The sequence below is a fragment of the Papaver somniferum genome, chromosome 9, assembly GCF_003573695.1.
Source record: "Papaver somniferum cultivar HN1 chromosome 9, ASM357369v1, whole genome shotgun sequence".
Taxonomy (NCBI): Eukaryota; Viridiplantae; Streptophyta; class Magnoliopsida; order Ranunculales; family Papaveraceae; genus Papaver; species Papaver somniferum.
In genome coordinates, this window is record NC_039366.1 from 20732850 (window position 1) to 20745526 (window position 12677).

Consider the following 12677-nt stretch of genomic DNA (forward strand, 5'->3'; position numbering starts at 1 on the left):
TTCCTGAGAATCTCGCTACCTATCAACCTTGGGTATTTTCTTGGACCGAGAAGGAGAAAGAGGTATGTTTCTTCCAGTTTAGTTTACTTTATATTTTTCTATTTGTTTTTATTCTTTTGTACGCTGACCCTTGCGACACTCTACAGATCCAAAAACTGAAAGATAGTTATAACAGGACTGGGAAGACTAGTACCTTGTTAGCTCTTCGCTCATACACAGATGAGGTAAGAAACATTATCTTATGGTTTTAAACAATATACTGTTGCTTCCATTTCTTATTTCTATCTGTGTGTGAAGAGTATTGCTGAAATAGAAGAACCTGCCAATATTGCGAAGATTGGTGATAAAGGCAAAGGTGCTCTTCGCAGGGAAAAACCAAATGCTCCTCCTTCAAAGAAAAGAAAAGTTCGTTCTTCTTCTCCTTCAAATATTCCTTCTCATGAAAACTCCGAGAATGATGAGGATGATGAGGATAATGATGACCTTGCTGCAAATAAAGATTCTACATCCGAATATTCTATGGCTAAGCTCTCTGGCCTCTTTTCTGATTCTTTGCAAGGAATGAGAGATAGTCAATTCGCTAACACCTGTAAATCTCTCGCTACACTTTGTGATGTTCCTTTGTTGGATGGTGATAATTCTCTCCGTGGAGTTTCTAGATCAGTGACTCCTGATTTCCTGCATTCTCTTAATAGTCTGGTATACTTTCATCCTTTTACTTCTTCATTGTCATAACTCAAAATCTCTTTCTATATTAATACTTTTTTATATTTTCTCGCAGGCTGGAAAAGCTTCTTTCGTTGTTGCCTCAGATCTAGAGAGGAGACGCGAAAATATTGAAAAAAAGAATCTTCAATTTCGCACAAAGAATGAAGAATTGGAAGCTGAAGTCAAATGTCTTCGCGAGAAAAACAGACAACTAGAAATTGATTCTTCTTCATATAAGAACAAAATTTCTAGTCTTCAGCAAGCTAATAATCAGCTCTATGGTATGTTACTTTTCTCCTTTCCCTTCATTCATTCATCCTGTTATTTTATCTTATTTAATTGATCCTTTTTGCAGACATTTATGGTCTTTCTGATGAAGCTACCATTCTTCGTTAATTTCCTAATGCCTTGGATAATGATACCCTTCTTGAGCGTCTTAATAACTATTTAAATAGTTTCTCAAATGATATAATTCCATCTCTTTCTCTGAATGAGCTTAGATCTAAATTTCGCCTCTTAGAAATTGACCATAGATCTAGTTTAGGCTTAGACAACCAATTTAAGCGTCTCCTTCTTGATTCTAAAGAGAAAATCAATGAGTTAAGAACCAAAATTAGCGGTCTCATAGATGATAAGGATCGCATCTATAATCAAGGTGCTAAGGCTTTGACGAAATTCCAAGAGACTCTTCTTGAAGTTCAACTTGAACGAGATGAAGCTAGCCGCAAGAACATCGAGCTCTGCGAAAGAGAAAACCAAATTCGTTCTCATCTTCTTATAAGTAATGAGGATGAATTTGATTGGGCTACGAAAATCTTAGATGATTCCAGAAAAGATTTAGGTGTAATTGTTAGTCTCCAAGCTGAGCATACATCCTTGATTAGAGATATGATTTCTGACAGAGAATGTTATTAACTGTTCTTCTTTACTAATCTTTTGGTTCTTATAAATTTTCATCAAGTTAATAATTGATTGTCTTTTGCTTGCAGATTCTGAAAGTAGATATCGTGAAAAGATTGAGGAACTTGAAGTTGAGAAAGAGGAACTTGCAAAGAATCTTTCTTCTCTCAACGACAAGTATTCTAGATTAAAGAATCAAATCAAGATCACTGTTGCGAACTTTAAGAATGATGCTATGCATTTTCGCAATCAAACTATCCAAATGGTTTTTGACGACTATAGTATCCCTCATTCTGATTATCCTTGTCTCTTGGAAGAGATCCCACAGAATACTCCCAGTCTGATTATTTCTGATAGCGAAGCTGATGATGAAGAATCTGATGGTGATGAAGGTTCTGATGGTGATGAAGATTCTGACGCGAAGAAGGGAACAAGTCTGATGAAGATATGAAGGATCAACTAAGAAGTAGTCTTTGTTTCTTTCTTTGATCTCTGTAATACTTGTACATTTATTCCTTCTTTCTGTATATTTGTGTTTCTTTCATTTTGACCTGCATTCATTAAAAAATTCTTCCTTGCAATACAGTTAATCAATATAATCATTAATTTTTGAATTTTTGTAAATCTATCATATGGAGACAAATAACATTTTCTAATTTCATTCATTCCCATACTTGCCTCTGTTATTTGTATCCAAATGAGAGATTTTATAAATTTCTTATTTTGTGCCTCAATTTCGCAGTTAATTATGTATAATTTCGCAATCTTATGCGAAGTGAATTTTGATTCTTTTCAAAATCTCATTCCTGTGTGGTCTTATTTTGCCTTCCTAATTAAAGGTCTTATTATGCCACCTCTTGTCATTGCGACAAAATCGCAGGACGTCCTTGCACTTTCATGCAAAAACCCATTGATCTTGCCTTAACTTTTTCTTTTGTATTGTGGCCTCTTCAGGAATGTTGCGACAATATGACAGGCCTAAATATTCTTGCGAAAATAAAGCCCCATGACATTGCCGTCTTGCGACGAAATCGCAGGACGTCTTCGCACTTTCATGCGAAAACCCATTGATCTCGTCTTATCTTTTTCTTTGTATTATTGCCTCTTCAGGATTGTTGCACAAATATGACAAGCCTTAATACCCTTGCGAATAAAAAGCCTCATGACATTTGCGTCTTAAGACACTTATCAGCTCCCTAATGGAGGGTGCCGCCCTTATCTCCCCCTGGTTGCCCCTTCAAGGAGGCGTACTTCTACCATACAAGGTTAGCTCCTCCCATCCAGTCTTAACAACAACCAGTTGTTTTCGCAGCCTCTTATCCCTTTTACCTATAGGGCTTATGGTTACGAGACTGCACCCTAAGTGGGGTTTTCTTCAGGCCGAGTGCAGTATAAGCCAAGACTTGTCAAGAATGGCAAGTACGCTTCAAACGTCCCTGGCACTCTTGACTCAACCGTGTACCTCGGCGCCTTGATCAGATCTGCACTCCTTGGGAGAGTCCTTATTACCTTAGTCGCCCAACCTAAGTCATATGCTTAAGCTGAGAATCCAAGGTGCCTCTCCCGGATGGGCTTTATTGACCCCAAATCTCCATGACTCAGGTTCCGGTGGCGGTGTAGCCTTTCCCTGAGCCATGCAACAGGTACCCCCTTATATGACGTACTTTAGGTCTTACATTTGCCTCTTGCGAAATTGTATTCGCGAACTAGGGTGTACGCCATAAAGGTTCGCCCTTTCTCTTTTGTCATTTTTCTCTGATTGTCTTCTGTAAAATTCATTATCTCTGCGAGAGTCTCGCACATCATCATATTGTATTTGCATTTCGCAATCTCAATTTTGTCATTCAATAAAATGTATTTTTGAGAATTTTACTTATTGCGAGAGTGTCGCAACAACTTAATCATTCATACATTTCTGTTTTTTTACCTTTGCCATCCTCTGCTTCTTTATTATTTTCTGCTACTGCTTCCTTGGTAGTGGTATGTTCATCATTTTTATTCTGAGCTAGCATTAGTTTCGCAACATCTCTTCTTCTTTTCTTTCGATTGCATCCACCATCAACCTCTCACTTCTTTGTGTCTCTTTGATTTTGTGTCGCCAATTTTCCTTCTTGTTTGCTCTTCCTTCGCAAGATTCTATCTCAGTTTCGTAACACCTCTTTCCTTCAACCCAATCTCCCTTTATGATTCCTACACCGTGGGGTGAGGGAATTTGATGCACTGGTGGAAAGTTGAAGCTACACCTAGAATCCCATGTAGCCAAGGTCGACCAATTAATGCATTGTAGGGTGATTCTACATCAACGACACAGAATAAGATTTCAAAGATATTCCCTTCAATGGAATTCGCATAGTAACCTCCCCTTTAGGCTTGTTAGCAGTACCATTAAAACCATATATCTTATATGTTGATGGTATAAGATCATCATCTCTTCCTCCCATAGTTTTATAAGTATGATAAAATAAGATGTTCACAGAGCTTCCAGTATCGATTAGAATTCTATTAATTGCCCATGAATCTTCAGCTTCATCATCCTCATCTTCTTTCGGTTTTGGATTAATTTCTAATTTTACTACCAATGGATTATCATGCACCTCTTCACCTTCGGGATTTCTTCTGCGGTAAAAGAAATGATCTGTTTCTGCCATTCCTCTAGTGGCGAGATTTTCGCAATATTCATAATTTCTCTTCCATCATTATCTCTTGCGAACACTCTACTCAAAACATTGTCATGAAAATCTTCAATTGTCTTGTATGAATGTACGATAGAGTGACAGAATAGATTTTTGCTTTTGCACCAACTTCTATGAAGAATGTTTCCTTCTTTTTCATCGTGTTTACTTTGTGATGCTCTGGTGGTGGTGGCAATGGTTGAGATTGTGGGTGCCCTACCAAAAAGTGGTTTAGTTTTCCTTGATCTATCATTCTCAAATAATTCTTTTTACATTTCTGCAATCATTTGTTGTATGTCCATGAAAATGATGATAAGAACAAAACTCATGGCTTCTGTGGTTTGGAGGTGGTTCCGTTCCCATGTTCCATGGTGTTGGTATATTCTCCATCAAAAATAGCTTCCCATATTTTCTCCACACTTGCATTTAGAGGTGGCATCTTGATTTCTTCCCATACTACCTTGTGACCTCCTTGTCCTCTATTATAGTTTTGTCTTTGACCTCCATAAGTTTCTTGTGGTTGATCGAGTCTTTGAATCTTGTTATTTCCACCACGATTGTAGAAATTTCTTTCTCTTTCATACTCCTCTTGATCTCGGCTTCCCATAGCCACCAGTTTCTGTTGATTGTTACCCGTCACCTTCTCTTGTTGTACTTGCGAAGTATTCGCTACTGTGTTTATTAGCTTGGGTAATAAGCTTGCATTCGCTGTTTGTGAGCTGGTGTTCGCAACTGGATATGATTCCATTTCATTTTGCCTTTCCTCTAGAGCAATATATTCTTCTTGAAGTTCTCGCAATTCAGTCATTGTGATCGTATTCTTGACTCTGAAAATTTGGACATACAATAGGTTTGTTGCAAACATAGCATTGATAAATGATAATATAAGATATCTCATCTACACGGCCAGCCATTTCGCTACACATAGTTCTCCATCTTTTAGTCAGGTGCTTCAAACTTTCGCCAATCCTTGTTTTAATCCAAACACATCTTCTATACCAGGTCGCGAAGAATTATTACTTATATATGCCCCTAGGAATGTAGTCTGCAAATGATTGAAGGATGTTATTGTATTCTTTGGTAGACCTTCGAACCATTTTAACGCCTCCCTGTTAAGCTGGATGCGAAATACTTGCAATACATCATGATTTTCCCATTGCAACATGCACCTCACGTAGGCTTTAATGTGTTGAATTGCACAAGTTGTTCCATCAAAAATGCTGGTTAATGCGGGAAATTGCATTTCGGTGGTATTCCTCCTAATTGTACTTCCCTTGTAAATGGAGTTTTCGCAGCTTCTTCTATAGCTTCATCCAATTGTCTTCTGCCTACTTCTCCTCTATTATTTAGCATTCCTCTCATTTCTTCTAATCTTTCAAGATTTGTTTATTTACACCTGAATTTTGATCCATTGGTCTTTTTAATTTCGCCTCTCTTCTTCTGCGTTCATGTCTTTCTTCTCTCGCGAAATTTTGCATTTCTTCTTCATTATCCTCATCTCGTCTTCTTCTGCGATTTCTTCTTCATCTCTATCTTGAATTCGCATATGATTATGTTCTATCATTTTTTCATTTCTTCATCATATTTTGTCTTTCAGCCATCCTCTGTATTCTATCGTACTCTTCATTGACCGTTATTCCGGTTTTGTGTACGCCTTCTTTCTCGATTGTCGTGATTGTTCTGGCGAATTGTCTCCTGAAGCTCTTGTTCTTCCATTTCCGCTCTCAATCTTTCACGTTCGCAAATTAAACGTGCTTGTTCAGCATAATGTCTTTCAATTTCTTCTTCAATCGTTGTTGATTTCTTTGAGTTTCTCTCATGTAAAATTCTTCTTCCTTCCTCTCGATTTCCTTCGCCATCTTGATCATTTCGTTCCTGACGTTGTCCATTCTCTTGATTTCTACCACTTTGCCTATCATTAAAATTTTCGTTTTGTGGAACATAACGATCATCAGCTCTTTCTCTATTTTCGCGATATTCTTCATTAGGATTTGATATTTCTTCTTGAATATTGTTTCCAGCATTAATTGTGGGTGAGTTTCGCCTCATCTCTCTTCTAGTCGATCTTGAATATGATTTTGTAATACTTCTCGGTCTTCTACTCTGTAGTCTCATATTTCCATCCTCAATTCGTGATTTTTCCTTGTTATATTTGCATGTTCTTCTGCCTCAGCTCTTCTTTGTTCATGTATTCTTCGTCTCAACGTTTCTAACGCTCCAATTTCCTCATCTCTATGAATTATTCCTTCATCTGCTTCTTGATTTCTCTCTACCTGTCTATGGTTTCTGGTTTGCTGCTCTTCTTCTACTTCTTCTGCGGAATTGATTGCCAAGTGTGTATGCTCACCCTATCATAATCTATATTCCTTCCTTGTACTAATGTTTGTTGAATTGGTGGTTGAATTTTATTTTCTCAATTATTTCTCATTCTTGTAGATTCTCCCATCTCACTTCTTTCTCTTCCAGCAATTCTCTTGCTTCTTCTAACAGTAGTTGGTTGTTCTGATGTATTTCTTCTTCTAGCCATTTCTTCAATGTTAACGAATTACAAGAAATTATGTAAATTTTTTAATCAATTACTCCAAATATTCACAAATCTCAATATTAATCTTCAATTTTTTCTAGAATAATCTTCAATGTTCCCTGTTTCTAGCGCCATTATATAGTTGTAGGTAATCCTACACTACACCCCACATATGATTTCATCAATACTCAACTCATTTTTATATTTACAATCTTAATTTTATTGATGAATCTTTGAATAATCTTACAAGAAAAGATAAAAGAATCAAGAATAACCTCTGCTCTAGACTTTCTCTCTCCTATTCACTTGTTTCTTACTCAAAAAAAATCTCTCCTCTCCTTTACAACTGGACGACTATTTATAGGGAAATACATAGTGGATGACAGCTAATCTGTCCTTCATTTTCGGATATGACATCTAATATAATTTTCTCAAGACCATCACATCTTTCTCATGATTTTAGCTAACGTCATTTATTATATCATTTCAGAAATTGTTCTGCGACGTTGTTGTGTTGTGTTGTTGATAATTTCGCTGAGAAATTATTGCTGCGAGATTCTGATCCTACATCTACTTTGCAGAGAAGATATGAGAAGAGGCAAGATGTAGGATCAGAATCTCGCAGCAATAATGTCTCAGTGAAATTATCAACAACAAAACACAACAACGTCGCAGAACAATTTCAGAAATGATATAATAAACGGCGTCATCTAAAATCATGAGAAAGATGTGATGGTCTTGCGAAAATTAGAGAGTTTGCGAGATTAACATTTGTAAGGTTGCGATAATGTCGCAAGCCATATCCGAAAATAAATGACAGATTAGCTGTCATCCACTATGTATTTCCCTATAAATAGTCGTTTAGTTGTAAAGGAGAGGAGAGATCTTTTTTGAGTAAGAAACAAGTGAATGGGAGAGAGAAAGTCTAGAGCAGAGGTTATTCTTGATTATTTTATTTTTCTTGTAATATTAGTCAAAGATTCATCAATAAAATTAAGATTGTAAATCTAAAAATGAGTTGAGTATTAATAAAATCATATGAGCGTGTAGTGTAGGATTACCTGCAACTACATGCAATAAAATTAGTTTTTATTTTCCTAACGGAATTATTATTTTAAATAATATTTGGGACCTTTTAATGTTTAAGGATTTTTTTTGCAATGTGTTATATTATAATATCATCAAATTTATTATTTTATTACTAAGGGCCTGGATCGGGACCCAATTTTTTATTATTTTAGCGAGGATATTATATTATTGTGTATTATATTAAAAAGATTTTACTGTATATTATTATGGTAATACAAGCCAAATAAAGACTAATGAGTGGTGAAACATTATTGATGTGATCTTCAATGAAAGTGTTCTCATAAATCATACGAACAAATGTGTCTGCGGATTGTCTCCACAGAAACAAAAACGATTTCCAATGTGGAAATTTTTATAAGATCTTAAAAGTATCTCCTAAATAAAATCCACTCTTGTTAGATGTTTAATCTTTTTAATTCTCAAATTTAGTTATTAAATATAAGTCCAAAAGTATTGATAAATCGAATATATAAGTCAAAGTTTCGAATTGATTAACAATATTGCGCCATTTTACAAGATACAAAAATGGACAACAAAAAATTAAATAAAAACTTCAATAAGAAAATCTTTTGCCTTATGGTTTTCTTCATTTGAAAACTTCCAATCGATGCGCTTTTGAGAAAATGTTGACTTGTTCTTGTGGCTAGTATGGTTAATTTTCTTTGCCTTGAACTCTTCTTTGTCTTTTAGTTACAGGTTTGACTTGGTTAATATCAAAAACTTGAAAGACTTCTTTGCTTTTTTGTTAATCTATTTATCTATAATAATCTATCTTGTTAATAGAAGCCTCACGTAATACTCCAAAAAAATCAAATTGGGTTGTAATTTTAGCCATTTGATAAATTTTGGGATAATAAATTTTGATGTAAAAATGAAGTTTGAAATTCACATATTTTGTAGATGATAGAGAACGAGTCAATGGGGATGGAATTCGTCAAGCATTTACTCCCTACCGTCAGCGGTCAATTCTCTATCGTTGCAATTAACTCTTTATCTCTCGATAACAACTTTATTCCTATTTACTTTTTCTTATAGTGGCTCGGCCAGTTTGACAGGCCACCTAACATGTCAAATATAATTTTTTATTAATTGTCATAGACCTAATATAAAATTACAAGAAGATAGCGAGGGAATTGCCCCCGACTAAAATTGTTAACATTATATATTCTTGGAAACAATGAGAGATCAACCCAAAGAAAAAGGGGAAAAAAAACGTGATGCGAGTCAAAGTTGCAAAACAACAAAATGAAATCAGCAGATACAATATCCAAAATCGTGCATTATCGGGATTTCCCGATGTTTACATCTGGAATAAAAGTAAGGTAGCGTTTGAACAAATAATTTTTTGAATATTAGGTAGCTGGAACTACCTAGTCAATGAACTCCTTAAAACGAATTTCACCCTTTCAAGTATATGTGTTTAGCATGTTTATAAATTGAATTTACAATGAGGGAGGATCCGTTGACTTTTAATTAACAAGTAATCAATTTTGATAAAAAAAAAGTAAAATTATATTTTAACCATTAAAGCGAAATCAACTTTATAACAAGATCCTTGTAATCTTCTCCTTAGTTTTTGAAGGGCTAAGACTATCTATTGTGGGATTTCTAGTGGGACTGTGTTCCTTGCATGTTATATCTTCTTTTCATACTCTCTCTTTTGATATATTTATTTCTCCTTACTAATGGAAAATTATCTCTCTTTTCAATAGGTACTGTTCGTAGTGCTTGGAGATTGCTTTGGATTTTGGAGCAGATTTGCCTGATAATCTTGTAATCCCATTTTAATACCCTCATGGCTCACTCTTTGATGACAAATTTGCACGAGAAGATTCAATTTTAACCTTTTGAACCATTCTTACCTTTTAAATTTCTTAAAGCTGCTGCAATCTTCACTTTTCGTCTATTTTTTTCCGACAAAACAACCGTCTTAACTTTAACCCTAGACCTAAACTACCTTGCTGTAACAAGAAATCGTACAAGTGTAAGGCATTCAACCATCAATACAAGGGAAGCAATTCTCTTTTATTAAGTTTGCACCTTGTTTTTTTCTCCCACTTTCTACATATTCCTCTCACTCTTCTCATGGACTCTGATGTTAAAGAAGTTCAGGAAAAAATGGAATTCACTTCCATAACTGAAATACTTAAAGCTTTAAAGGAGCAGGAGTTATCGATTGAGGATATAATTCAATGTGCTTCTCAGTTCAAATTTAGCTTCTTGGGTAAGCCTTACTCTACTAAAATCTATACAATGAGTGAACTTGATAAAGAGCTTAAGAAATTGTGGCCAAAATGTAAAGATATCTTCATTAAAAAGGAAGATAATGACTGTTTAATATGATCAAGTTTCATACCCAACAAGAATATGATGTTGTTTTCAAGTTCCGACCTTGGTTCATCGAAGGTGATCTGCTGGTTTTAGAACCATGGGACCCAATGATCCCCGAGAGTGCAGTGGATTTAACAAAGCAGTTACTCTGGATGCATCTTTATCACATGCAACCAGGATTTGCTAACCCAATTATAGTTGAAGGAATAACTAAAGCTATGGGTGAAGTTAGAGAATTAGACCCTCCATATTGTGTTGTTCCAAAGGGTAAAGTTAAAAAAGCTTTGGTTTTAGTTGATGTTAGAAATCCGCTTCGTAGAGGATTTTGGATTAAAAATGCATCCATAGAAGATGTTTGGATACGGTTGTTTTATGAAAAACAACCTTTCAATCTCTGTGGTTACTGTTATACTATCGATCACAAAGAACTAGAGTGTAATACAATAGCTAACTTCTTACTTCAACAACAAAGATGATATCTTTCTTCAACCTAAATCCTAGATCCACCTTCATGGACTAATCCGGACATGCGAGGTATCAAAACTCAGAATATTACTGCTGCTCAGGGACAACAAGATCAGGAAACTCAGCATGCAATGATAACTACTTCGAATCAAAGTCCTAAAAATGGTAACAAGGGTGAAATATCTCATATTAATGAAGCTGCTTTGATTGCAAATGAGTCGGGCTGCATGCATGCGAGTTCTTTAAATGATCTCCCTGCACAATTCACTTTGTCAGTAACAAATGAAGCAATCACCTTGAACCAACAAGATGTGGACAACAATACAAGGAATATTACAGTTACTTCAGTTGGTTGTAATACTCAAGGTATGTTGCAGGTTAACTTTAATAGACCAAGAGTGGGAGAGGATGTGGTCCAAAGACAGGGGAAAAGAATTAGAATGGAAAAGGTAGACCCAGTAATGTGGAGAATCAGTTACAGGAATTCAATGTGGGTCAGGAATGCGGGTTTGAGTCGAATATTGACCTTCTAAAATATTATATAGCTCTAGGAGATCTTGGTGTCACATTTGATGATTTCAATGTAGACAATATTGATCCAGATTCAATCTAGAACACTAGAGACTATAAGAAACCTCTTCAATCCCTTATTTCTCATTTTGAAGAAAACATGTCAAGCCATAATTCTAGCCAATCTGTTGATTATTCACCAAGTGAACATGTTAATATTGAGGGGATTTCTCCATCACATAACTCTTATCCTTCTTTTCATGGGACTGTTTCAGAGCAAAATCACTCCAAAAGACTCAAAGCACAAGCTTCAAGTACTGATGCCCATGTACCCTCTTCTCAACTTAGTTTCAATATCCATTTTACTATTTTCCTCAATTTTAAATATCTTAACTGTCTCAGCTTTCATATTCATAATAACTACCCGTTTTGAGTCTGTTAATTTGTTAGGATAAATTCAAGGATTGGCATCTAAAGATTCAAGAGATTACTTAGGAGATATTGTCCAAAAGCATAATCCAGACATTATATTTCTTGTTGAAACTAAAATTGGGGAAAACAAAGCAAGAATTTTACTCAAAGATACAATTACCCAAATTCTGTGTATGTTAGATAGCTCAATTGGTTTGTCTGGGGGACTAGATCTATTGTGGAAAGATGGATTTCTTGTGACATTGCTTGCTGCAATGATAACATGATTCATTTAATCATCACATCTAATGCTTCTAAGCAAGAATGGGTTCTTTCCTGTGTTTATGGGTCAACTCATTATGAATTGAAAAAACAACAATGTGAATTATTAAAGGATCTCGGTGAAAATGTTTTTCAACCTTGGGTTGTCATAGGTGATCTCAATATTCATTTATCTAGACATGATGCTTCTACAAGTAGCAATTCTTTAGACAATTGGGTTAATAATGTTATAAATGCTGCTGGTTTGATTGATATGGGTTTTACAGGAAGTCATCAGACTTGGTCCAATAGGTTAAATGGGAAGGTTTACAAAAGAGCTAGGATTGATATGGCTTAAAAAAACTCAAATTGGTTAAGAGATTATCCAGATTCTAAAGTCATACATCTTCCATTCTTAATTAGGGTCAGATCATTGCCCGATTCTTCTCATTACAGAGCCCGATTCTTGTAGACCTATGAATGCTTGGAAATTTTATAGATGCTGGCTTCGAGACCCAAAATGCTCTGAACTTATTTCCTCTATCTGGAATTTTTTCTATCAATGATAATAAGTTAACACGAAAATTATCGATTGCTAGAATAGGCCTCTCGAAATGAAATAGAGAATATTTTGGTAAAATAGATTTTCAAATAAAACAAATTAAAGAAAGCTTATCTAATCTCCAAGCTCAACCTTATAGTGATGCCAACTCTAGTATGATTTAACTAAATATTGAAAAACTGAATTACTGGAAGAAAGTAGAGGCTGATTTTTGGCAACAAAAATCAACAGATCACTGGCTTAG